This window comes from Podarcis tiliguerta, assembly GCF_965153285.1.
Source record: "Podarcis tiliguerta genome assembly, chromosome: 5".
In the NCBI taxonomy this organism is placed as follows: Eukaryota; Metazoa; Chordata; class Lepidosauria; order Squamata; family Lacertidae; genus Podarcis; species Podarcis tiliguerta.
This window is the reverse complement of record NC_139538.1, coordinates 63,803,177-63,826,701: the sequence shown is the minus strand read 5'-3', so window position 1 is coordinate 63,826,701 and position 23,525 is coordinate 63,803,177. Positions and strand designations below refer to the sequence as shown.

The 23,525-nt window shown below is 41.8% G+C and overlaps 1 protein-coding gene across 2 annotated transcripts in view; it reads right to left on the bottom strand.

Moving 5' to 3' along the window:
* RNLS (renalase, FAD dependent amine oxidase) overlaps window positions 1–23,525 on the bottom strand; it is a 91,514-nt gene that overhangs the window by 35,646 nt on the left and 32,343 nt on the right. The window lies entirely within an intron of this gene.

Below are 23,525 nucleotides of genomic sequence, written 5' to 3'. Positions count from 1 at the left end.
GTTCTAAAAAGCCAAGCTAATTAAGTCATGGATAGAAGGTTTGCAACAGACCACCACAACTGGAGCATAAACGGAAGCCTTGGTCATAACTGTCCCACTGGCAATTTAATTACAAAGAAACAGAGATGGCTATTTCCCCCTGAAACAAACTAAAAACAAAACTGTATTATCATTCAGACGTAGCAACACCTCTCCCATTATGACTTAGAAAGAAAAACCGCTATCCTGATGCTACAACATTCAAACAAAGATGGTAGTGCTCCATCCTAATATGGACAAGTGATAAATTAAGGACGCCAATGTGCAGAAGCCAGAAGACACTCCCATGTACCATGAGAGCTGGGAGATAACCACGTTGAGCGCTTATAAATTAATAAATGAGAACCAACAAACTCTCTAGAGAGTGAAGGAATTGACCTGAATACCCAATATTGACTTGGAGGTGGTAGAGCAGCGGGACAATGCCCAGCAAGAGTCATCTGCTGGGTCAAGGACAGTGATGACTTGTGTGTAGGCTCTAGGTTGGTGCAACTGGATGAAAGCAAAGGGCAGGTGGGTTCTGTAAAGAGGAACGCAGAAAACACATGGTGGGGGTTCAAGGTATGCCTCACCTTGCTAAGGATCCCAGATGCAGGGGGAAGGGCTGTAGCTCAGTGTTAGGAGTACATATTGTGCATGGAAAAGGTCCCAAGTTCAATAAATGGCAACTCCAAGTAGGGTTGGGAAAGAGTCCTGTCTAAAACCCTGGAGAACTGTTGGGTAGCCAACACTGTGCCCTCCAGATTAACTGGACTGTAAATCCCACCATCCCTACCTATTGGCCATGCTAGAGATGATGGGAGCTGGAGTTCAATAGCAATTAGAGGGCCCACTTTTGCTGTAGACAATACTGAGTGGGATGGACCAACAGATTGACGTGCTGTAAGGCAGCATCCTGTATTCCTTATAAGAGTGGTAGTACCCAAGATGAAGCTGAATGGGGCAATGAGCTAGGAAGGAGAAAAAAGAGACCCATGTCCTTGATCTGGAGGGAAAACCCCTGATAAGCAGTAGTATGTATGGGAGTTAAGGACCATTTATGAGCAAGGAAAGTGAAATTGTAGGAAGTGGGATCAGTTGAATGAGACATATTAAACGGCAAGGAGAAAAGAAACCAGGGATAAAGGAGCTCTTGATAGTAAAAGAAAAGAAAAAAACAGGCTCCTTGTATGAATCTTCTTTATACTAGGTCAGGTCATTTTGCAATGTACTCTCTATCGATTCATCTATTTGGAAAAAATCATAGACAGTTAAAAATTAGTGGTGTGCAATAATAAAAACACAAAAATAAGGCAGATTAAAAACAGTTTCCCCAAAGAAATCTGATATCTGACATTGAGTCTACAGAACCTTTTGGGAAGGCCTGTAGAAATAGTTTCTAGCATCTGATGAAATGTGTATGATGTTGGTACTTGTCTAACTTCAGTGGACAGGCATGCTTAAGGACCTGATCTGAGTCACCATGAAAACAAACCTCTGGTGCCCATGGAACCATGAGGTGGGCCCATATAGTGAGCAGACAGGTATATAGGGAGTCAACTGATTAGCAACCAGCGTAGCTCTCAGCGCACTAGTGTTATGACTCTAATGTCCTACACACAGAGATATGCTGCAAACCAGGTGAGGCTGTTTATCCAGCTTGCCCAATATTCACTACTCAGGCTGGCTGTGACTCTCCAGATTCTCAGGCCAAAGTCCTCCAAATCACCTGATACTTCAGGTAACGGGGACTGAACCTGGGAACTTTTGCATGCCCGAGGCAGTATGCTTCTGAATACAGTTGCTAGAAACCAAAGGAGGGGAAGAGAGTCCTGCTGCTTGCTTCTGTGCTTCTTTCCCCCATGATTGTTTCTTGTCAAACAGAGGTTTGAATCGGTAGAAAAATCTAGGGCTTGGTGAACTACCCTTCTTTCACGTCAGAAGGTTGATCTGATATGGGGAATATGTGGTGATGAGGTGATATTCTAAAGCTTTTGGGGGAGGGTTTAAATATTAGGTGGCTGAAAGTCTTTCTTTCTTTCTTTCTTTCTTTCTCAAATACTTATCTCACCCTTCCTCAGGTACAGTGTGCAATCCTCCTTTCTCCTCATTTGATCATCACAACAACCCCCAGTGACCTTCATGAGAATTTGAACCTAGATGTCCCCAGTTCTCTAGCTCTGATACTTTAAGCACTGAATTATGCTGGATCTATTCACACAAGGGAAGGTTAAGTGAGACTGGCAGATCTGGACTGCTCAGTAGAGGAGCATAGAATTGTATTGTTCACCTTTTATTTTGTTACTTTCCTTTTGTATGTATATGCATATGCTTGGGGTTGTGTGAACACACACACACACACACACACACACACACACACACAATGTTCAATGCAGTGCAAAAAATATATTATTTCTTCCTTCAACAGACTGTTTTGTTTAAGATGATTTTATTTGTAGTGTCTGACTAAATCATACTTTGGCCAAGAATTTAAAACTAGTCAATTAGATACAGATTGCCTGAACAAGCTGTAGTATTTTGAAGCTGCTGCTGATTGCTGTTTTAAGTTAAAAAGGAAATTGTGGTTAAACTGTAACATAGGTATTTTTAGCGTGGGCATTCTGTTTAACAGAATTCAGAAGAACATTTGCCCTGACAGATCATGCAGCCTGACCTTTTTTTTACCTTGGAGCTGATGGTTGCCAAGACCAAATTCCAAGAAGAAGGGATACAAGAAAAGATGTGGTGTTAGTTCCGTGGAGTTGGAATGTTCCAAAAAACAAGGAACATCGATTGTGCCATAACTAGCAATAGGATTGTTGAAGTGGTGCCCAATTAAATGTTCTTTTGGGATGACTCACTGGATGGGGTCTGACTGATCCAACAGACTCCAGGCTGCGAAGGAATCCTCCTCTCTCTCCCCCCCCCCCGGCTAAATTGGCTGGAGACCCTGGGAATTTTATGCCTTCTCCTTGCATTGTGTGGTTGGGCTCTTTGCCTGAATCATCTACAGCTATTCATAAGTATCTTGTTGCTGTGCTGCACCTGCTCCCTTGCTTGTTGGCCAACGTGGACTAGACTGTGAAGGCTGCCGGGTGGACGGATACAGCCCTTGCTTGTTTCAGGGGGTTAAACCAGAACACATGTAGTCCCTTTCCCCATTCCATGAGACTGATGGCGAAGCAATGAATGTCTAGAAGGGGGTGGGGTGGGAAATGGAAAGAAAGGCAACTTCCTGAAATGTTTTGATCAAGGAGATTCATTTACTCATGAGACTAAAAGCCATGTCTGAACATGCATGGGAAGATACCGGGGGGGAAGGGGATTAATACATGCACAACAATAGGTAAGAGAAGAACAATACAAAGCAATGTTCAAGCATTCTGCAGTTCCCACTAAACTTGGGAGATGAATCCAGATTTAGTCATCCTTTAGAAAATACTCATAGAAATAAATGGGACTTCAGCTAGTGATTAACATAATCTCCATTGATTTCAGTGGATGTACTCTAAACCTGAATTTGACTCTCAGAAATCACAGAATCATAGAGTTTGTGCCACAAGATTCCTGAAGCGAAAGCACTTCCACATAGGAAATATTTGGTATATTTATAACTCTGGCTTTCTTCCCATTATGGAACTCAAGGAGATGTACATGGGTTTCCCAGAATGTCTCACATCTAGGCACTGACGAAACCCAAACCTGCTTCACTTCAGCTAGATTGCGGCTTCATGTGCCTTGTACACCACACACTGTGGCACAATACCTTGAATCCTTAATATGGGTTGGCATATGAAAGGAGCACAAATGTGGTGAAGAGAAACAACGATTAGTTGCAGCCAGATTACATGAACGTGCATTTTTTAAATGGGTATCACATATCTATCTTGGCAATCCTATACATGTCTCCTCAGACATAGGCCCCACTGAGTTCAGTGGGAGTTACTCCCACGCAAGTCAGTATAGGATTTCAGCCTAAATCCGTTGAGTATGCGTCCTGTGCACCAACCAAATTAATTTCAAACTAGGTAAAACTCAAGTTAAACATTAGCACTGAACAGATATATAAGCAAAGCTTCCACATGTTACAATAAATATGCTATTCTGGTGTGTCATTAAGGGTGTAAATAGTAACAATAATATTTGATAACTGACACCACAATCCTAGGCATGTCTGCTCAAAAGTAAGGCCCATTGAACAGGAAACTATTTACTGTATTGTAGCCTAAATTTTATTCAAAATTGTTGGTAACTGGGAGCTCACGCACAGTAATTGCATAATTTTATGAGTGAGTTTGAGACGGTTGCTCTGATACCAGTTGTCCGAAGCCCCACATGCTATGGTGACATGCAAGTCTAGAGATAGGTAAGTTTTTTATTCTGTTTGATTCTATAGCGCCAAACCTACTTAATTTGTATTTTCCGAAAGAATACATGAACCAAAACTTCTTTCAAAATTTAGACTTCTCTGAATTTTGCAATGCAATTCTCCAGCCAATGTGTATACCAATGAAAGCAACACACACAATTTGATTATATTAGGGTACATTGCTTTCAAAGAATGTGTACATTATGCAAAACTGCACACAAACCTCTTTATTATAACAAATACACACTAAAATGATGGTGAATTTTCATGATATTTTTTTTCCTAATGCAATCTAGATATGGAGCTGTAGTGAACTGAATTTAAGGCCGGAGAAACAGCGAGAAATTAAAATTAAAAGATCCACCCATGTCTATAAGCAACTTTGGACATTTGTCTTACAAGTAAAAAGTTTATTTAGGCAATTTAAATTCTGCTTATCCATAAAAAAAGCAGGGAAAGTTTAAAAACATACTCTTTATGTAAGACTATAGAGAATTACTGTTTGCGTTATGGAGAAAACTTTTAGAAGCACTTCTGAGAACGAAACCGTAACATAGGAAACCGCCCTTGAACACTGTTGCGACTTGTAAGGGTAGAGCTGTATTTTTAATGTGAGAATGAGCCTGAAATACTTTCTTTCCCTTTAGAATAAAGGACATTTTGCAATCAGAAGCAACACTGTTTCAACCTGACAGGCCTTAAACTCTATACAGCATTATGTCTGAGGTCTTGAATTATACAAAATTACACATTACATTAAAAGTTGATGAAGTCAGCAAGCAAGAAAACCATTCCTTCCTTTGTGGGATTTCTCTACCAGAGAATCAGAAGCTGCTTATTAAGATACTATCTGTGAGGAGGCTATAAAGAAGAGACTTTAAAAAGAAAAAAAAGAAGCCATTTGTTAATCATTAAGTTTTTTTTTTAAACTGTCACAGTGAAAGGATGCTGGCTTCTTGCCACCGCATAGGCCATTTCCAGCTGCAGAGCATTTGACTGCTTTTATACTTACGTAGGAGGTAGCAAAGGTTATGAGAAAGACATGGTCCTCGAGCTGAGTTTTCTTATCATGTCTTCAGATTTTAAAGGGCAGCACTGCAGATAAATTCAGCCATGTTAAGGCTTGCACAATAATGGCAATTTAAAAAAAGAGATATGCAAAAATGTAAGTGCACTTCGAATGTGCTGAACTTCCATTTTGGTGTTTCTACTGAGAGCCGCAGCATAATAGTTATCTTTGCAAGAGCACAGTGCTTAGGAACATTATGGCAATTGTCTATTAACGAGCGGCATTTCTAAATCACTGTCGTCATGAATGGTTTCCTATAAAGTTTATTGCCTGAAGTTTGTGACACGTGAAAGATGTGTAAAGGGTACATTTATGGAGTTATATAATCAAAGCAGGGGAAAAGACACGAAGAATTACGTCGCAATGAGTTTTATGAAGTAACATAATGAGTTACAACAACTTTTCAGGTGTGTGTATCAGGTCAGTGAAACAACTGAAAAACAAAATCTGGCCTACATTATAAGAAACTCATATAAAATCCTAAATTATTCAGCTAGAACGCTGTTCTGATACAGACCAACTTAAGTGGAATACCCTGATTCTAAAAATATTACGTAGGCATACACCTCTCAGTGATATCATTGCCACATATTTCCAGATCAAATGTGCTATCTGGCTAAGGCAAAACACCCCTGTTCTCTTTGGGAAGGAGTGAAGTACATCCTCTGAAAAGTGCAGCAAAAAGAGCTATGGCTGTGTAAACATTCATGTATCTAAATCTCTCTAAATACAGAAAGTGCAGGGAGAAAGCAAGGACACCCAATAGTAGTTTCTTGTAAGCTCATGCTTAACCAGAAAAACCTTCCTCCAAAACCGATCATAATGATTTGGAGGGCCCTGCTCATAAATATGCTGTTTCATTATGCAAAGGGGAGAAATGGCTCTTCTGTTAGCCTAGGCATTGTACTGGTAGGTGGTGAGAGCCACCCTGAATGCCTGCCTGTGCCAAGAGACTGGAACGTAAATTACACCCATCTGACAGGCTGCACCTTCCAACTATTCAAAGGTTTGCTTCACAGAATCATATGCACACGTCTCTCAAAAGGAATATATATATATATATATATATATATATATATATATATATATATATATATGGTTCATTTATTTCCCACCTTTCTTCCAAGGAGCTCAAGGTGGGGTACGTGGCTACCCGCTCCCAATTTCAGTCCAAAGTTGCCCATTGAGCTTCATGACCAAGGGAAGATTTGAACCCTAGTCTCCCAGGTCCTAGCCGAACATTCTAACAACTACACCACACTGGCTCTCCTTATGGTTGTGACCATAGACACTTCCTAGAGTGTTATAGGACTAAGCAGCTGGAACAAGTGTGGTTAACGGAAAAGGGTATAGTGGGCATGACTAACCCCTAGTTCTATAAGCAAATTGAGTCACTAGGCAGTTCCTGAGCTTAGCTAAGCACCACACGTGTTAGAATTGCAGATCTTGTTGCAATCATGCCAATAAAAATTGTGGTCCTGGCTATCCAATATTCTGATGTCTTATTTCTTTCTTCCAGCAAGTACCTGCAGCAGCATTACAAGTGAGATATGTAACAAAACGTTGCAGTATATTGCCACCTAATAATAGGAATACTTCTGTTCTAGTTGCCAGCCAGCCAGCCAACCAGCTGTGCCCTCCTTTATGTTGCAACAAATCAGGAAATGGTAGCTTGTGACCACCCAGATGTTGTAAAATTCCAATGTCCACCCGTCTCAGTTAGCATGGTCAGTGTTCAGGTATGATGAGAGAACAACAGTATCTGCTATAAGGCATTCAGAGGTCAAACTGGGCATTTCACACCACACAACTTTCTTCCCATTCTAACACTCAATCTTCTGTAGGTAAACACTATACTCCGTTCTTATTGAGGTTTTGTTTTAGGAATTTGGGTTATATTTAATGTTAATCTTACTCACAGTAGACCCACTGATGTTAATAGACATGACTAACTAAGGTTCCTTAATTTCAGTGGGCCTACTTTGAACAGAACTTAGTTGAACACAGTCCTCGCCTCCTTAGGGTTTTCTTTTTGGTTAACAATTTGTTGTGCTTCGGTAAAACTTAGGGTTCCCTTCAGCATACTGATACCTCTCTCTTCTTTCTCAGTAACCCCATTTTGGCTACAATCCTGTTGGCACCTCGCACGAAAATTCACTATCAGAAGGAGTGATATTTAGCTTAGGGGGTTCAGTAGTTCATATTTTAGCAAACCCAGCTTCTCCTCTGGGGATGGGTCATAGAGCATCTGCTTTGCATGCAAAAGGTTGCAAGTTCAATCCCTGGCATCTCTAGGTAGGGCTGGGAGACAATTCTAGAAAGTTACTGCCAGTCTGTGCAGACAATACTGAGTAGATGGACTAAGGCAACTTTCTGTGTTCCTGAAGTGCACACATACTGTATTCTGTTCTGTGCATTTTGAAAACAAGGAAACTGGTTCACTTTTATCAAGTGATAAAATTATGAATTCCAATTCTCTGACTTTAAGATCATGTGCTGGCAAAAGGGTGTGTGGCATAGCAACAGCCTTCCCCCCCGCCCCCATGGATGTATTTATTAATTAAGCTGGAATTACTCCATGGTCTTTGTAATCATTTGGACCACGCCATGGCAGCTTTGTTTCCTACCTTGAAGTGCGGAGATTTAGACAATGAACCTTTTCACGGTACATGCCATAAATATAAAACTCTCATTGCTTATATAATCTTAATTACAAAGCACTTAGCAAATAACTTTTGCATAAAGCATAGCATGCCTCAAGCAGTTGAGGTGAACAATGAAATAAGAGCATTCATTTTCTTCGTGCATGACACTATTTGCAGAAATGGCACTAAAAGCCTTTTAAGTCACACAAAAGATAATATGGGTTCTGAGGTGGCCCCTCCCTCGTCAGAGAACAAAGGCACGTCTAGTGATCTTGACTGACCTGTTTATCTCCTCCACACTCATGATGGATCAAAATAATATTGGAGAATTCACTCATGCACCTAGCTCTAGCTGGTAGATCTCAGGTTTTACGCACCTGTGCTAAGGCACCCGGCTTAACCTCTGCACCACGTAAGCCAGGGATGGGTAACTTGTGGTCCTCCAGTTACTGTTGGAGTCTAACTCCGATGAGCCCCAATCAGCATGGACAATGGTTCAAATCACTTGGCTGCCTGTCCCTGATGTAAGCAGAAAATGCTTACTTCCCATTTGTTCCAACATTCACATGCTGGAAGAACGGTGCTTTGGAGCGGGCTGCCCTCTGTGTACTACCCAGATCTATGTATTCTTTCCCTCTGAACCAGATAGGGGCAAAGGCAGAAATCGAACAGATGAATCTCTGCAGCCTGATGTCATTGCTCAGTGGGACGCTTAAAAGTCTTCCGGCAGGAGAAGTGGGAAGAGCAGGCCGAATGTGGCCTAAAGCATGAAGTCAAAAATAACTGTGAGACCAGCTGGAAGGGGAATGAAAAAAATATATGGGCAATACCCCAGGTTGGCGGATCACAATTTAAGACAATCCCATCTTCCTTAGGCACAACACCAGCTTCCTTTCCTGTTTCGTCCAGAGATGGAATATACCCACAAGATTCACAAAGGTTCCTTAATGCTTCTACACAAAACAGATTGGCCCAGTGATTCAGGAGTGGGTAAGAGGATCTGGCCAAATCCCAGTTCTCCATGTACCATGCTGACAGGGAGGCAGGGCTGCCCACCTGCCAATCACCTGGCAAGATGCCAGGAGACCCAACATCAAAAGAAGTAATAGTTTAATGGCATTCTGAGCACGCTGCCCATTCTTTCCTTTCTTCCGTTGTAGCCTGGCTTAGACACAAGTCAAGCTACACCAGGGAGTTCTCAGTTGGCTGATTGGCACTGACAACATGCCTTTCTTACCAATGAACAATTAGGTGTGAATTCCAAGGCTCCCACTTGTTCCTTTGCAGCTGTGTCTTTACCTGCCCCCCACATCTGTCAGGTGTGGGCCAACTGGGTGTTATTTGTGGAATGGCCTCATGGGTCAATTTGGGTCTAATTTTGCCTGTGGGCCATAGACCCCCCACTTCTGCAGTAATGTACCACCACATTCATTTTGCATGGCTCATTTTTTGGAGTCAGAATATTGACAGATCTTTCCGCCAAGTGCAGTCTTAGTTTCCCTCCAAACCGAGTTTCCATTGTGCTACAGACACTGTCAAGGATTCTCAGCAGCACCACACAGAGTTGCTGAAGTGAAAACAATGGCTTGTTACCTCCAGCAGATTGGAAGCCACTTCTCCCCACTCTTTGGGGTGGGGTGGGGTGGGGCCCTGTTGAATGGAAGGGGAGCAGGTAGAGTGGAAGTTCACATGTGAATGCATCCCAGGCACAAAAATCATCTGACCCAGCCTATCCTTCTGGGGCTAGAACAAAGAGCTGACATCTACTCCCACTTAAAGTCCTCAAGTGATTCAGCGAAACCACATCAAAACACTATGGGAAGCAGCTGATGGGCTGAGCAGCACAAAAGACATACTATAAGCATAAAACAATCTTTCTTCACTTCTGTGAAGCGAAGCATAGTCAACCCCTGTCTTTTCTTGTCATGCTTTCTTAAAAAAAAAAGTCTCTTACAACATACAGTGGGACCTCGGGTTATATACACTTCAGGTTACATACGCTTCAGGTTACAGACTCCGCTAACCGAGAAATATTACCTTGGGTTAAGAACTTTGCTTCAGGGTGAGAACAGAAATCGTGCAGCAGCAGTGCTACAGCAAGAGACCCCATTAGCTAAAGTGGTGCTTCAGGTTAAGAGCAGTTTCAGGTTAAGAACAGACCTCCAGAATGAATTAAATTCTTAACCCAAGGTACCAATGTATACCACTTAATGCATTGTCTTGATACACTTGCATATTGCTCTCACAGCCCACCCAATGAAGTATTGATCCTTCATAGCAATTGCTGCTCCGCTTTCATTCCCATGAACATATCACTGTGCATAAGAAACAGTATTTCTTGCGCAGGACTATGTCCTCATGATTGCATGTCCTTAACATTATGGGCTGGTTAGTTTTACTTCCACTGATTAATCCCTCTGTGTATTTTCCCCACCTGGCATTTCCCTTTAAAACAATTCCTTCCTGTTTTTAAGAAACATTCATGGGGGGGTTGTGAACGCATTTTTTTAAAAAACTGGTCCACTTCCTATTTGGATAGAGGTCTGTATTATACACCTGGTACAGTGAGTTCTATGTAAGCTCACACCATAATAAAGCAATACACTTTGGGGGTATTTACAATCAGGAACAGATTAAAGCAATGAGGATCTTATTACACTCAGCCAAAGACTGAGAACCCACCTCCCAGATGGGGGAGGAACAAATCTGTCAGTTTTGGGTTCTCTCCTTTTCTCACCCACCCCTCACACACAGAGTCCTAGATCCTCTCAAAACAACCTTTGGACGCCAGAGGTTGGTGCTGGTAGCGTAGTGGCAAATTCAGAAGTGCAGGGTTCCTTTATGACAGTCATTCCACACCTCCTCACAGCCATGCCGCCTTCTAAGATTATGCAATCTTCTAAGATTATACATCAAAAATGAGCTTTCGGTCTCTTACTTTTGTTTGGAGTTCTGATGAACAATATATGCAGGATCAGGGTATGGGTTGGTTTGTTTGTTTGTTTTTAGTTCATCAAGAAGACAACAAAGGTAGAAAGAGCAAGAGGCTTGGCTTTTGCTGAGAGTAAGTTGCAACTCAGAGCAAATCACACAAACACACGCTCAGAGCAAAACATTTTTGGGTTTTTGCAGAACAAAGCAATGCAGCTTTTAAAAGTTTCAATAACACAGCCCACAAGTAAAATAATTTTTTTTAAAAAAAACAACCCTTACAGGGCAGAGACATAAATGTGCAGAAATTAAATTACAAGTCCTCAGCTTCAAAATACCAGGGTCCTTCCCAAAGCAATAGCAATTTGCCTTCAAATGAAGCCCGTTTCAAGCGTTTCCCCAGAGGGAAAGAGGAGGCAGAGAGCAGAGCCTTTAGATAGCCCAGAATGTCCTTGGCAATGCTCTTGGCAAGGACATTCTGGTGCAAAATTGCAAAACTGCCTGAGGGAAAAATCTTGGGTGCTGCAGATAATGACCTATTAGTCTCGTTCTTTAGCTACTTAGAGGGCAATTAGTATGAGAACTTTGCAGCAGCGATGCATAAGTCAATGCAAATCATCACTCGATGGGAGCTGGGTTGTAGGGTGCCAACATGGGGACTTTCCTAGAACTCTGCTCCCAAAAAACATAATGGATCAATGACCCACAACCCTGGCTAACTACACCCCTGGTTGGCACAATCCTAAACTAACTCAAGGTTAGTTAAAGGACAATGCACTAGAAAAGTCTCTTGACGTTGTTTAGTGCACAAGTAATTGAGCAAGAAATAACTATAAGGCTAAACCCACTGACTCCAGGCCACAAAGTGAAACAGGAAACAAAATATAACTTCACGGTCTTTAAAAGAGATATGGGAATTGCTATGGCAGAATATAAATGACATTTTTTTTTCTTTCCTGTCCCTACATTTCTTTGAAAGCAAAATCTCAAGTGAATTGTGTTGGGCCAAGGAACCGTTTACTTCAAGGTGGAGTCAGTGAATCATGAGGAAAAACTGGAAGTGCTGGCAGGCATATGCTAATCCGCTGTACAGTTTGTTCTCTTGACATATATTAGGAAATTGCTTAAATAATAATAACAATATTAATATATTTAAGTATTTCCAGCTGGCATACATATCCTTGATCCAGCACATGATCTGCTGCACCAGCTGGGTTAACCGAAATCCGTTTATTAGTGACAGAAAACAATTGTCACTGCTCTGGTCAAAAGGCGCTGCTCAATAAGGAAATTAAACTCCCTGCTTTCTCCTCAAATTTCATATCACCCTGATTGGGCAGATGAAAGATATTTGATAAGATAAGTGGAAGTAATTGGCATTACTCAAAATATGTATTAATTACCTGTGACTGGACGTATCAAGTTATTCAAGCCTGTACATTAGAAATTAATGAAGGATATGCAATATTTGCCAGTGAGGCTTCGGGAATCTTCGGTGATCTAAATATATTGCAGATAACAGCCTTCTAGCATTGTCAGGTTCTCTGTGCTTGCGCCAGATAACCTTCAAGGTTCCTGTCCACATGTGTGACAGAAGGCCTGTGACAGAGCTGTGAGCAAATGCCTTCACAAAATTCTCTAACTCAGAGGTTTTCAACCTTTTTGAGTCCACAGCTCCCTTGACCAACTGCATTCTTTCTGCAGCACCCCTGTGGGGCTCAGGAGCCCAGTTATGTCACCCCTTGCCTGCAGAGCTGGCAGCCTCTCACCCTTTTTCGAACACCCTCCCTTCTGCAGTGTTCTCTCAGCTTCCTCTCCTCTCCCCTCTCTTGGGAGTTCTCTGGTCTCTGCTGCCCTGGTGTCTGAGCTGCCCCTTCCATCCCAAAGAGAGGTTCCTCCTCACACTGCCCCACAGGGGCCTGGGAAGAGGATGCACCAAGCCTTAGTGGTCTAATGGAGACTGGCCAAGGGTGAACACTTTACCTTGGGAAGCAGCAGTGGCAGCAGTGGGTGCTGCAGGGCCTACATGGTGGAAAGGCTCACCTTCAGCACCAGTCATTCTGCTCCCAGGCAGGCCTTGCACACAGCAAGCACAAGAAAGGCCAGCACAGTGCCTGCCCGCTCGCCCAGCCTCCCACTTGTCTGTCCATTCCCAACTGCAAGGGCTGGTGGACTGGCTGGCTAGGCTCCCTCACCTGCTTACTCCAAGGCCGCCTCAGCTCCAGGCAACAAGCACCCCCTGACCAGCCCCAGAGCCACCATTTGCCTGCGGAGCTTGTAGCCAGGGCTGCTGCAACAAACAGCTGATCAAGCCTTGGGGAGGCAGAGACACGAAGAGTGGGGGAAGGAAAGAGGGACAGAGGCCAGTGTTGCTTGTGGCACCCCTGACCAGCATTCAGGGCACCTCAGGGTGCCACGGCACACTGGTTGAAAACCCCTGCTCTATTCTATCTGTGGGCAAAGAAACTGATGTGTTAAAAATAAATAAATCCTGAACTTCTGCAGTGGGGAATAAAAATTATCCCAAAGGTGCTATTTTTCTAGAAAAAGAGATGCTGGAACTTACTATGAGCGCCTCCCTTGTTCTCTTATAATGGCAATGGTGCCCACCTAAGAGGTGCTGGAGATGAGTTCTGGCTGAAAAAAAGCCCTGGTTCTAGTGGTGGAGACTAGTGGGTCTCACCAACAACAGTCACAATAGCACACTTGAGGTTGTTTGTTTGTTTGCCTTTCAGGGTTGGGGGTTGTTGCTGCTGCTTCTGCAAGTGGGAGCAGTAGCAACTGTGCTGGTAGCCTGGCTACCGTTTACATCTTCCAAAAATCCCTGAACCTACCTAGTGCCATTCTGCGACACTGGAGGAAGGTGGCCCACAGAGAGGATGACATCTACTCTCTCTCTCCCCCACCCCCAGCACATGATGGAGAAGATTATGAAAAGCAGACTTTATCTAGCTAAGAAAAATAAAAGATTTCTTCCACAAAAAAGGTCTTCTGAGAAACGTCTCATGTTATCCTCAGCTTCGGGAAGCACAGGCAGAAATAGGATGCAGCCAGGAACTTGTTGCAGTGGGAAATGGTGGGTTAAGGAGTTTGGCCTGGCAAGTCAGGAGGCAGACAGTTTGGGTGGTACTCAATGCTAGCCCTACTCAGAGTAGACCCACTCAAATTAACGACGATGACTGTTAGTTCCACTAATGTCATTGGGTCCAATGTGCGCAAAACTCTTCCACAGGGGTGGGAAATCAAAAGATCAGGAAGAAACATCCATTAACTATTTCTGCAGAGAACGCGATGTGGTAGATAAAATGTTAAGCAGAAACCATTCTACAATAGTGATCCTCTGAACACAGCCTCTGTAACACTACACTCTAGAGGCCATATTATATTTCAGTCCATCTCAGATCTCAGTCCTGAAAGATTGTTGGCAACAAGGTGAAAAGATGAAAAAGATTGCAAAACGCATTGCATACCATTGGATCACCTTTCTGTGGAAATGATACTGGGTAGACTTTTAAGCAAGGCATAATAATTATTCATGACATGATGCAGATTGTGATGAACAGTTCTGTGTACCTGCCAGTTGTATATTGCTGCACCTATGAAAGTTGAGCTTACCTATAATGGATTTGACTGCAATCTGAAACACCAGAGACAGGGAACCGGCAGCCCTCCAGATGATTTTCGACTCCCAACTCCTGTCAACCCCAGCTATTGTGGTTGAGAACAACAGGGGTTGTAGTCCAGCAAGATCTGAAGGGCAACAGGCTTCCAACCCCTGCTAGACACACCTCCCCAGGAGTAAGTCTCGCTTAACTCAATGAAACAAGGTTCTGAGTAGACATGTATAGGATTGCCCTACAAGTTAGCTGCACAATGCTCAACAGATGGGGCAAGTTATTCATCAAAACTTGACTTAAGTCCCATTGATTTTACCTGGATCCTGACTTAGTCTTGATCCAACGCATTAATTTTTCGTACTTTCAAGCAATCGAAAGAAAATGTCCTAAATTACTGAGAGATACATTCACACATTTCCAGCACAGGCAGAAAGGCTAGTGAGGAGTTTTGCTAAGCAAGATTGCCACAGTGAACCGATAAAGGTGAAAGCAGCTGTCCCCACTCTTAGCTTGTGTCATGGAAGGTGGTAGTGGAGGTGAGGGATGACAAAGGCCAGTGTCATTTCACTGCAGAGCCACTGTTGACATCAGAAGTAATCAGAATCTGCATGCTTGCAACCAGGAATGCTAAAAGGATTTCCTGGGCCCAGAATATTGCATGCGCTTTGGGTCCCTTGCTTTCTCCCCTCCCCAAGCAATCTACTGCCAAGACGCAGGGATGGGTCTAGCTTCCTAGGGGCCCTTAGGGTCAGATAGCGGTAGGCATTTTGTCCCCCACACCTTGTTCCTCCTCAAACCACACTCCTTCTCCTCCCTTGTGGCCCCACCCCTTTAAAATAAATCTTTACCGATATGGCAGTCCCCCCCCCCCTTGTTAAGGAAAAATATAAAATTTTGAATTTGTTGGGGGTAAAACTCACCCATTTTCTATGCCTCACCTCCAAAGGAATCATTATGGTTTACCATGCTAGTTATAGCCAGATTACAGCAACAGACTGGGATCTCCCTGGAATCTTCCACACAGCGTACAGATGAAAAATAATTTCAATTTTGGCTGTTTCTATTTGTTCACTTTTCTATATTCATGTTTCCACACTCAAAAAGTGTGTGTTGGAGGACAAAAACCATTCTTTACTGGCATTTGCAGGAATCTTGGAAAATATGCACTATGAATAAACAACTTAATTTCGTTATTCACCAGGATTTTCTGCTCGCAACTTAAACACACTATGCTTAGACATCAGAAGGTATTCTAGGATTGACCTTTATTATCATGTGCCCCGGTTATATTGGTATACCAATGCACAAGGCGGAATAGTAAATTAAAGTCTACTTTCTTAAACTAAATACTTTTTTTTAAAAAAAAAAAGTTAATTTGCTTTCTCAAAATAAAAAAAAGCCTTTCATAATTATTCAGCTACAATTCAACCACATGTGAAGCATGTATACAGTGAACAAAAATGGTACACTGAAAACCCCAAGGGGATTCCCCTCCCACAGTCTTTGATCTTCTGGACCTCATCCTAGTTTTCCAGAGAGAGAATGAATGATGGGTTCAATCACAGCTCTGGCTTCACTCATTGGCTAAAACCCTTAGTGGCTAGGCTAGTTTATTTCACAGCAACTGTACAAGGGGGGGGGGGGCAAGGAGATGTTTCGGTTTATAATTTATTTTACAGATCATGCAAGGACTCCCCCGCCCCTTTTAAAATGCAAGGTAAGAGTCTATGTGCCCTGCAGGGTTTGCATTTATCTGCCCTGAGCAAATCTGCTCATTTCCTACATTTTGTCAGTTTTCATGGCAAATTAGCAAGTTGTATTGGCTTTAAAAAAGGATTTTGTATCCATAACGTAACGACACAGTATACGTTATGCTGACATTATTGTATCCAAATGATATCGTTTATCTTTAGATACAAGGGCAACCAATCACATATACTTGGCCAAGTCTTTAGTTCTGCAAAGGCCCATTCTCCCTACAAAAGAGAATGTGCTAAGCGATCTGCTTAACAAAAGAAGCAGATTATGTTGAACATGATTCCTTATGTACTGAATCTAAATATGAGCTTGATGAACAACGTATAATCTGCTGTGTGATGCCAACAACAACAACAATGGGATAGGGAGAAAAAACTATTTCAACATGTTGGATGGGGTAATGAGGGGAAGGGAATACAAGCTGTGCCCTGGACAGCAAAGTCCACAAATCTCTAATTTCTGTTAGCTCTTCCACACTCCAAATCAAAACTTTTATTAGATGCAGATATAGATAGATTTATCACCAGATCATTTTTCTCTTCTGCCACACCTTTTTATTTTTATTTTTAAGAAGCTGTCTAGTCTAATGAAGAGTTGTGGACTGCTTGAAAACTTGAAGATCTTTTTGTGACATTTTTGTTTGCCTAATAAAAAGTGCTGCCCTAATTTTGAAGTTAGTTTGTTTTAAAATAACCATAGTTCATGTTAACACAGTTTCATATGCTCCACCAAAAGAACCTGCTTCGTCAAGCAAAAAAATAATAGAGGAGAACTAATCTCAAGAGGAAAATAAAAAGGGGGGGGGGGGAGAGAAATGGGTGGACAAAGGAAGAAATGCAGAACTAGGCACTGGGGGGACATGTTAGACCTGTAATCTGAATATGGTGGCTTGTCATCTCAAAAGATGTTTGGAGCACACCATGCGAAAGCAAGCATAAAAAAAACTGACTTTGGTTTGAGAAAGTGAAGATGAATCATGGGGCTATGAATCATGAGATTGATTCGTATTGTGTATTCTTGTAGCCTCAGAGAAGGGTTCTAGTGAGAGACCGAAAGGGGACTCTTGCTAGATGAAATGTATCAGAATGAACGGGGCACAGATAAGCAACGGCAAAGGAAGATATAACCTAATCTGGGGAAATACACACAAATACACACAGACATACACCAACACATATCTCAGCCTTTGGTTGATTACTCATCGCTAGAGAACATTTTATTGTGCTGGGCAAGTCCTTTTCATTTCTGAACATTTTTAACCCAATGGCCTACCACCTTTATTACATACCACAAATCCCTTCCTTTTAAAATAATGGTTATAGTTCAGTTGCCTATTTCAAACAGCACGTAATTGGCCTTTCAGTTTTAAACAAAGTATGCCTGGTACACACCTTTCTTGCCCTTACACTGGGAAATAAAACTTGCAGATCAAAGCACAGCTTTATAGAAAGTACTATCTAAGCGAGGGGGGGGAACACTTTTGTGGAGTATCACTACATTAGTATGTATAATTTAAGTGTGTTTGGGGTCTGAAGTTCTGAAGGACCCAAATATTGATATGAATTTGCATACCACTGAAATTCCATAATTTATTGATAGGGAAGCCTATTAAATAATAGAGGTGATGCTTGCAGCAGTTAGAAAGCTTATGTATAATTTACAAATAAAAAAAACCACATAGGTGGAATTCCAGTTTACTTGCACAGAAGTACTGTGCATACTGTACATTTAAAAGTCAACTTCTAATTTCTATTTCCACAAGATGCATTTTGAGATCTTGGGGGCAAGTGAAAGCTTTGTTTGAGAAAACTGGCTTTGCTAGATAAACATCTCTCTGAATATTAAATATTCCCAGTAATCGGAGACCCTCTTGTTACCCAGATCAGGAGCTGGCCTGAGCATGAAGCAGAGTGAGGCAGACACCAGTAAATTTCTGTCCTTCATTATCAAAGGAGGACAGAACGCATAAAGACCACTCCCTTCTTCCAGGACCTGGTACCTTATTTACTGAGAAAGATTTATATCTTGCAGGGATGATGAACCCTGTGCTTGTCCAGATATTGTTGTACTCCAACTGCCATCATCCCTGACCACTGGCCATGCTGCCTGGGGCTGGGGGGAGCTGGAGTCCTTAAAACATCTGGAGGGCCACAGGTTAACCACCCCTGATATACTGCTTTATCATAAAACTCTCTAAGTGGTGTACAAATTCTGAAATTCAGGAAGGGACACTGCAGATTGGCACTGCAAACAGGAAATGGTAAAACATCACTAATCCACACCATTACTTGACTAGAAGAACACAGAAAGAGCTTTCAGGATCAGACCATCTAGATCAGCACCCTGTTCTTGACAGTGGCCAACCAGATGCCAAGTCCAGAACAGGACCCGAGGGACAGACAACTCCCCGCTCCTGTGGTTTCCTGAACCATCCTCTCACCGGGGACCTCAACTGCAGTTTTTCTCGAACACACCTAAGGAAATCACTCTACTGTGCCATGCTATATTATTCTTTGTACAAATAAATGGCCACATTTTCTGCAGTCTCAATAATGATTGTGGGGGATCAAACATAAAACGGCAGAAAAATGACTGGACACCACATAAAATGTGAATGAACCAAGTATGGCTTTTCTTGTATGTAACTGTCTCGTGTGGAAGCATCTCAAATCTCTCCTTGAGCTACCTTATTCCTAACCACAAAAAGTCAGATCAAATAAAAAAAAATGGTTTAACAAGATTTTCAGAAAATGCCTAGGCTCAGACTTTAGCAAGAGCAAAAGTGGCTGGGCAGATGCCAAAAATACATCCCCACATGCCCTCTGTACTGCCTTGTGCGCTGCATTGCTGACAGCTCTCCTGGTTGAACTTAGAGCTTGTGATGGGTGGTCTTTTAGGTACCCAGGACCGAGACATTTTTGCAAATGCAAGCCTTGCTTTTAACAGCATCAGATCACTTCGACTGGCATCTCCTTGTTCTAGAGCTTGAAGAACAAGACTGGTGTCACACGAGAGCTGATTTAGTTACATGCCACTGAAAACGAGCATCTCAGAAGCCTTACTTGCATAACTTAATTTGTTTTATTATTATTTTTTCAAAATTTGAGAAAACGTTTTCAGGCTGAGACAGGCCGCCTGGAGCAAATTTTTACAGCCGAGCAATAAACCTCTTAAAACATGGGCTTATAATGGAAATCCTGTCAGGGCCTTAATTAAAGTAGGCGCCACAAAAGCGCAACCACTTAGACAACAAATGGATTTTGCCGAGAACACTGGGCATCTACTGACCCGTCTGCCTTAAATGCTTCCATTTCTATTGAATTCCCAACCCTTTCGGTCCATTATTCCAAACGATGGTTCCAAAGACATCTCTGAATCAGATCTCTTGTTCATCTTGCAGTAGAATTCGTGTTACACAAAAGCCCTATTCACTCGCTGTCCCCTCATGTGATTACCACTGTGTAAGGGGAAGAGTAGGACTGCACTCGAAGGCCCAGCCCCCCCTCTTTAACCCCCTCCCCCACCTTCCATGCATGGAGGAGGGGAAGGTCTGAATGAAGGTGACCCCTAGGCGAGTAGGCTCCCCACATGGTTTAGAGCGCTAAACCCACATGGTTCAGAACTCTACACTCAGATCCTGCATGCAAGCTCCCATGGGCATCTAGTTCACTACTGTAATAGGATGCTAGACAAGGCACATCTACACTGTTAATTTGTGGGTGAACATATCAGACGGCACAGCGATTCTTCAACAGGCCAGGACAGAACTGAACTGAAGGGTTCAGTCAGCCTGCTTATATAGAGCTCCACTACAATGCAACTGTAACATTTTTCTAAAACTATCCAATCATTGAACGTCACTTTTGATCCTTCATTTGCATAACTATCTGCAGTATCCTTCTGCTGGCCCAGGGTGAGAACTTCATTACATAACATACACCATACATCAGAAGCACATTTAACACACATTTAAAGAATATGGCTTGCCCCCAAAGAATCCTGGGAACTGTAGCCACCAACATATTGTTAAAAGGGCCGTAAAGAGTTACAGTACACAGACTTGCATAAAACCGTCACATGCTAATTTATAGGCATAGATGCAAATTTGGAAACAATTAGTAAAATTTAAATAGAAATAGCGGGATACATCTGTGTGCCTGGTCAAGTCTGTGACTCAATATGCTCATTGTTGATGAGAAACCTCAAGGCCCCCATCTACTCTTCCTTAGTGGAGTTATTTTTATCATTAATCTGACCTTGGACTGGACACCACTTCCAACAGAGAACTGTCCTCTGAACTTGGAAAGATCAGGGTTCTTAGCTGCAAGGGGAGCCTTCACAAGTAGAAAAGGTTTCCTGCTGCAGAAGTAATCAAAGCCAGCACATGTTGTATGATGGCAGGAGTGCGTCTAATCGTGTAGCCTTGCCACCCTTTTCTTCTCATGTTAGCTTTTCAGGACTGTAATACCTAAGCTCTGCAGAGGGCTTAGGTATAAGTTCTAACCACAGCATGACCTTCTGTTAATCCCTTCCCTCTATCTAACAGAGGCCCATGGGAATATCCACGACCAAACTTACTCATAACCAATGCAAAATGTGAGTGTTAATGATCTGTATCCCACAGACTTGCCATAAGGTTTAATGAGTTTGTCACGCCTGCAAAGCAATTTGCACTTTTAAATGCACTCGGAACCATTTCTTGGCAAACCGGGGCAAATGAGACTTCAGAAAAGAATTCAAATTCAAATAGTGTAATGTGCTGTAACCTCCTACAGCGATCACAAAGGAAACCATCAGTTGAGGTTGAAGTCTTAGGCTGTGATAGCCAAAATTTCCGAAATGATGTTTGAAAGGATGTTATGCTAGAGAATATGTGTAAAAACTAATAAAAAATTATTTTAAAAAATAAAAAAGAAAGAAAAGAAAGCTGGTTGTTTGAAGTCTGCTCATAACTCAATTTCTGAAAATTGCCACATGGGGCAAAAAAAAAAAAAAAGGCAATATGTCTCAACCACAATGCAAATTAGATGTGCAAAGTGGCACACAAAGTATGCAAGCCATTGTTAGTGGTGGGGACACACACAATACTTTTTAGCTGTGCTACAGAGATGTTTCAATTCTATATCTCCCCCCCTCTCTTTTCCTCCTGATTAAATGTACTATCTTCTATTTTGTTCCCAGATCTAGATACTTAAATTACTTGTATTGACTTTGTCCATACATCAATAATACTGATTTATTGTTTATGTTTACTGTTTGTATGTTTACAAAAGCCATATATTATAAGAAACTAGATAAGAAATGAAAAAAACTGCAAGTCTCTACCAGAGGCGGCAAAGACTCTTCACAGACATAGAGCATTCAGGGCCAAATGATTGTGAAAGGGACTCGCAGACAGGATCAAACCACTTTATCGGTAATTCCAGGAATGAAAAGTATTATACTACTCAGGTATATATAAAAAAATGTAATGTGTGAAGTGGTGCTTAAGCTTTCATGTTTTCTGGGTAGATTAAGATCTGTAGTTTTGATGTCCACATAGGGGAAATGTGTTTTAAAATACTTTTCTCTAATAGTATTTCCCCCCTGGTCAGACAAGTCTTCTATAAATCTGCAAGTCAGTCGTTGCAGGGGTTTGTAAATGATCCAAAAGTACAATATGATTAAGCCTTTAATGGACAAACTGTAAACCTTAACAGATGCACTGAAATATTTAAAAGATCCTTATGACCTAGTTCTGATTCCATTGTTTCACCCCTCTAATGATGTTTTGAATTACACTATAAGCATTTAGAAGCTGCACCTACTCATAATGCTGGCAACTTCTCAGAGTTTTAAGCATATTATGTTATTACTATTAGCAATCCCTTGCTGGTATTATTTTGGAATTATGTTCTTAAAGCATCCATTTTAAAATTATGTCTTTAAAATGCCCTAACAGAGGAGGGAGGGAGGCAGGCACAAAATCACATAATATATTCACATTTCATTATTGTAATTTACCAACAAAACAATCTGCTGTATCGAGCACTATTGCTGTCCTTATATTAATTTAATTTTGAGAACTAAAATATAAGTTCTCGCTGTGTCATTGTGAAGCCTTCATCTCATCCACAGAAGTACTTGTAGGGTTTTAAGGACAAGAATCTTCTGGGAAAATATTGCCACACAATGTCATTTTTAAATGGCTAAGCTAGATACATTAAATGAAGTTGCAAAAGGGTGTTTTTTCAAGTATTAAAATACACAAACTTCAAAGCAACACACAGAACAACCCTGTATGCTTCTGAGTTCTTTGCATGAAGGACAGTATTCAAATATTGTTACGAGAAATAGTGGTAACTGAAAGGTTTGGTGTGTTGGGAGTCATGAAGAATATGATCCTCTTGCACACAATGGAACAGCCAACACAACTCAATATTAGCACAGTCCCTTCAAGGTGTAGTAGTTATAAAGCTACAATAGGAGTAAATGCTGTCTGGGGGAATCGTTGCATTAGGAGAAGGCGAAGAATATAACCCACTGCATGAATTATTAAATCACAGTTAGTCTCTGCACCTTTCTATAGTAGTCTCAGGTTTCATATATTGACTTGGCATTCCTTCAGTTCAAAGCACTTTAAAACACAATTAGAAAATTGTGCAGCCTTTCCAGTTGCAGTAGGGCACCAAATCCACAATAAGTTGTTGCTATTGCTCCAACTCTGTTTGGATGCTGTCCTTTGTCCAAGGAACTCAAAAGTGTGCACAGGGTTATCTTGGAACAATCTGATGACCTACTTTAGGCTGAGAGACTGTCCTCTCCAAAGCCACCTAGACTATTTCATAAGACTGGATTTCAAGCCTGATATCTTGTTCTTTGATGGCTATCTGATAGGAAGCGAAACAGGGCTACCCCGAAATGGGGCAGCCATATAGAAGCACACCAGGTTGTGATTTCGAAAGACAATTACATTTTACAAAATTGCATTCCCACCACCCTGTCCCTAAATGGCCAGAGAACCCAGGCTTTTCAACTTCCTGTACCGCTGAATTACCAGAACCCCCCAGATCCCAAATATAGCAATAAAGTACTAGGGTTTGATGCGGGTGCTACAAGGCTACTGAAAAGGCACACAC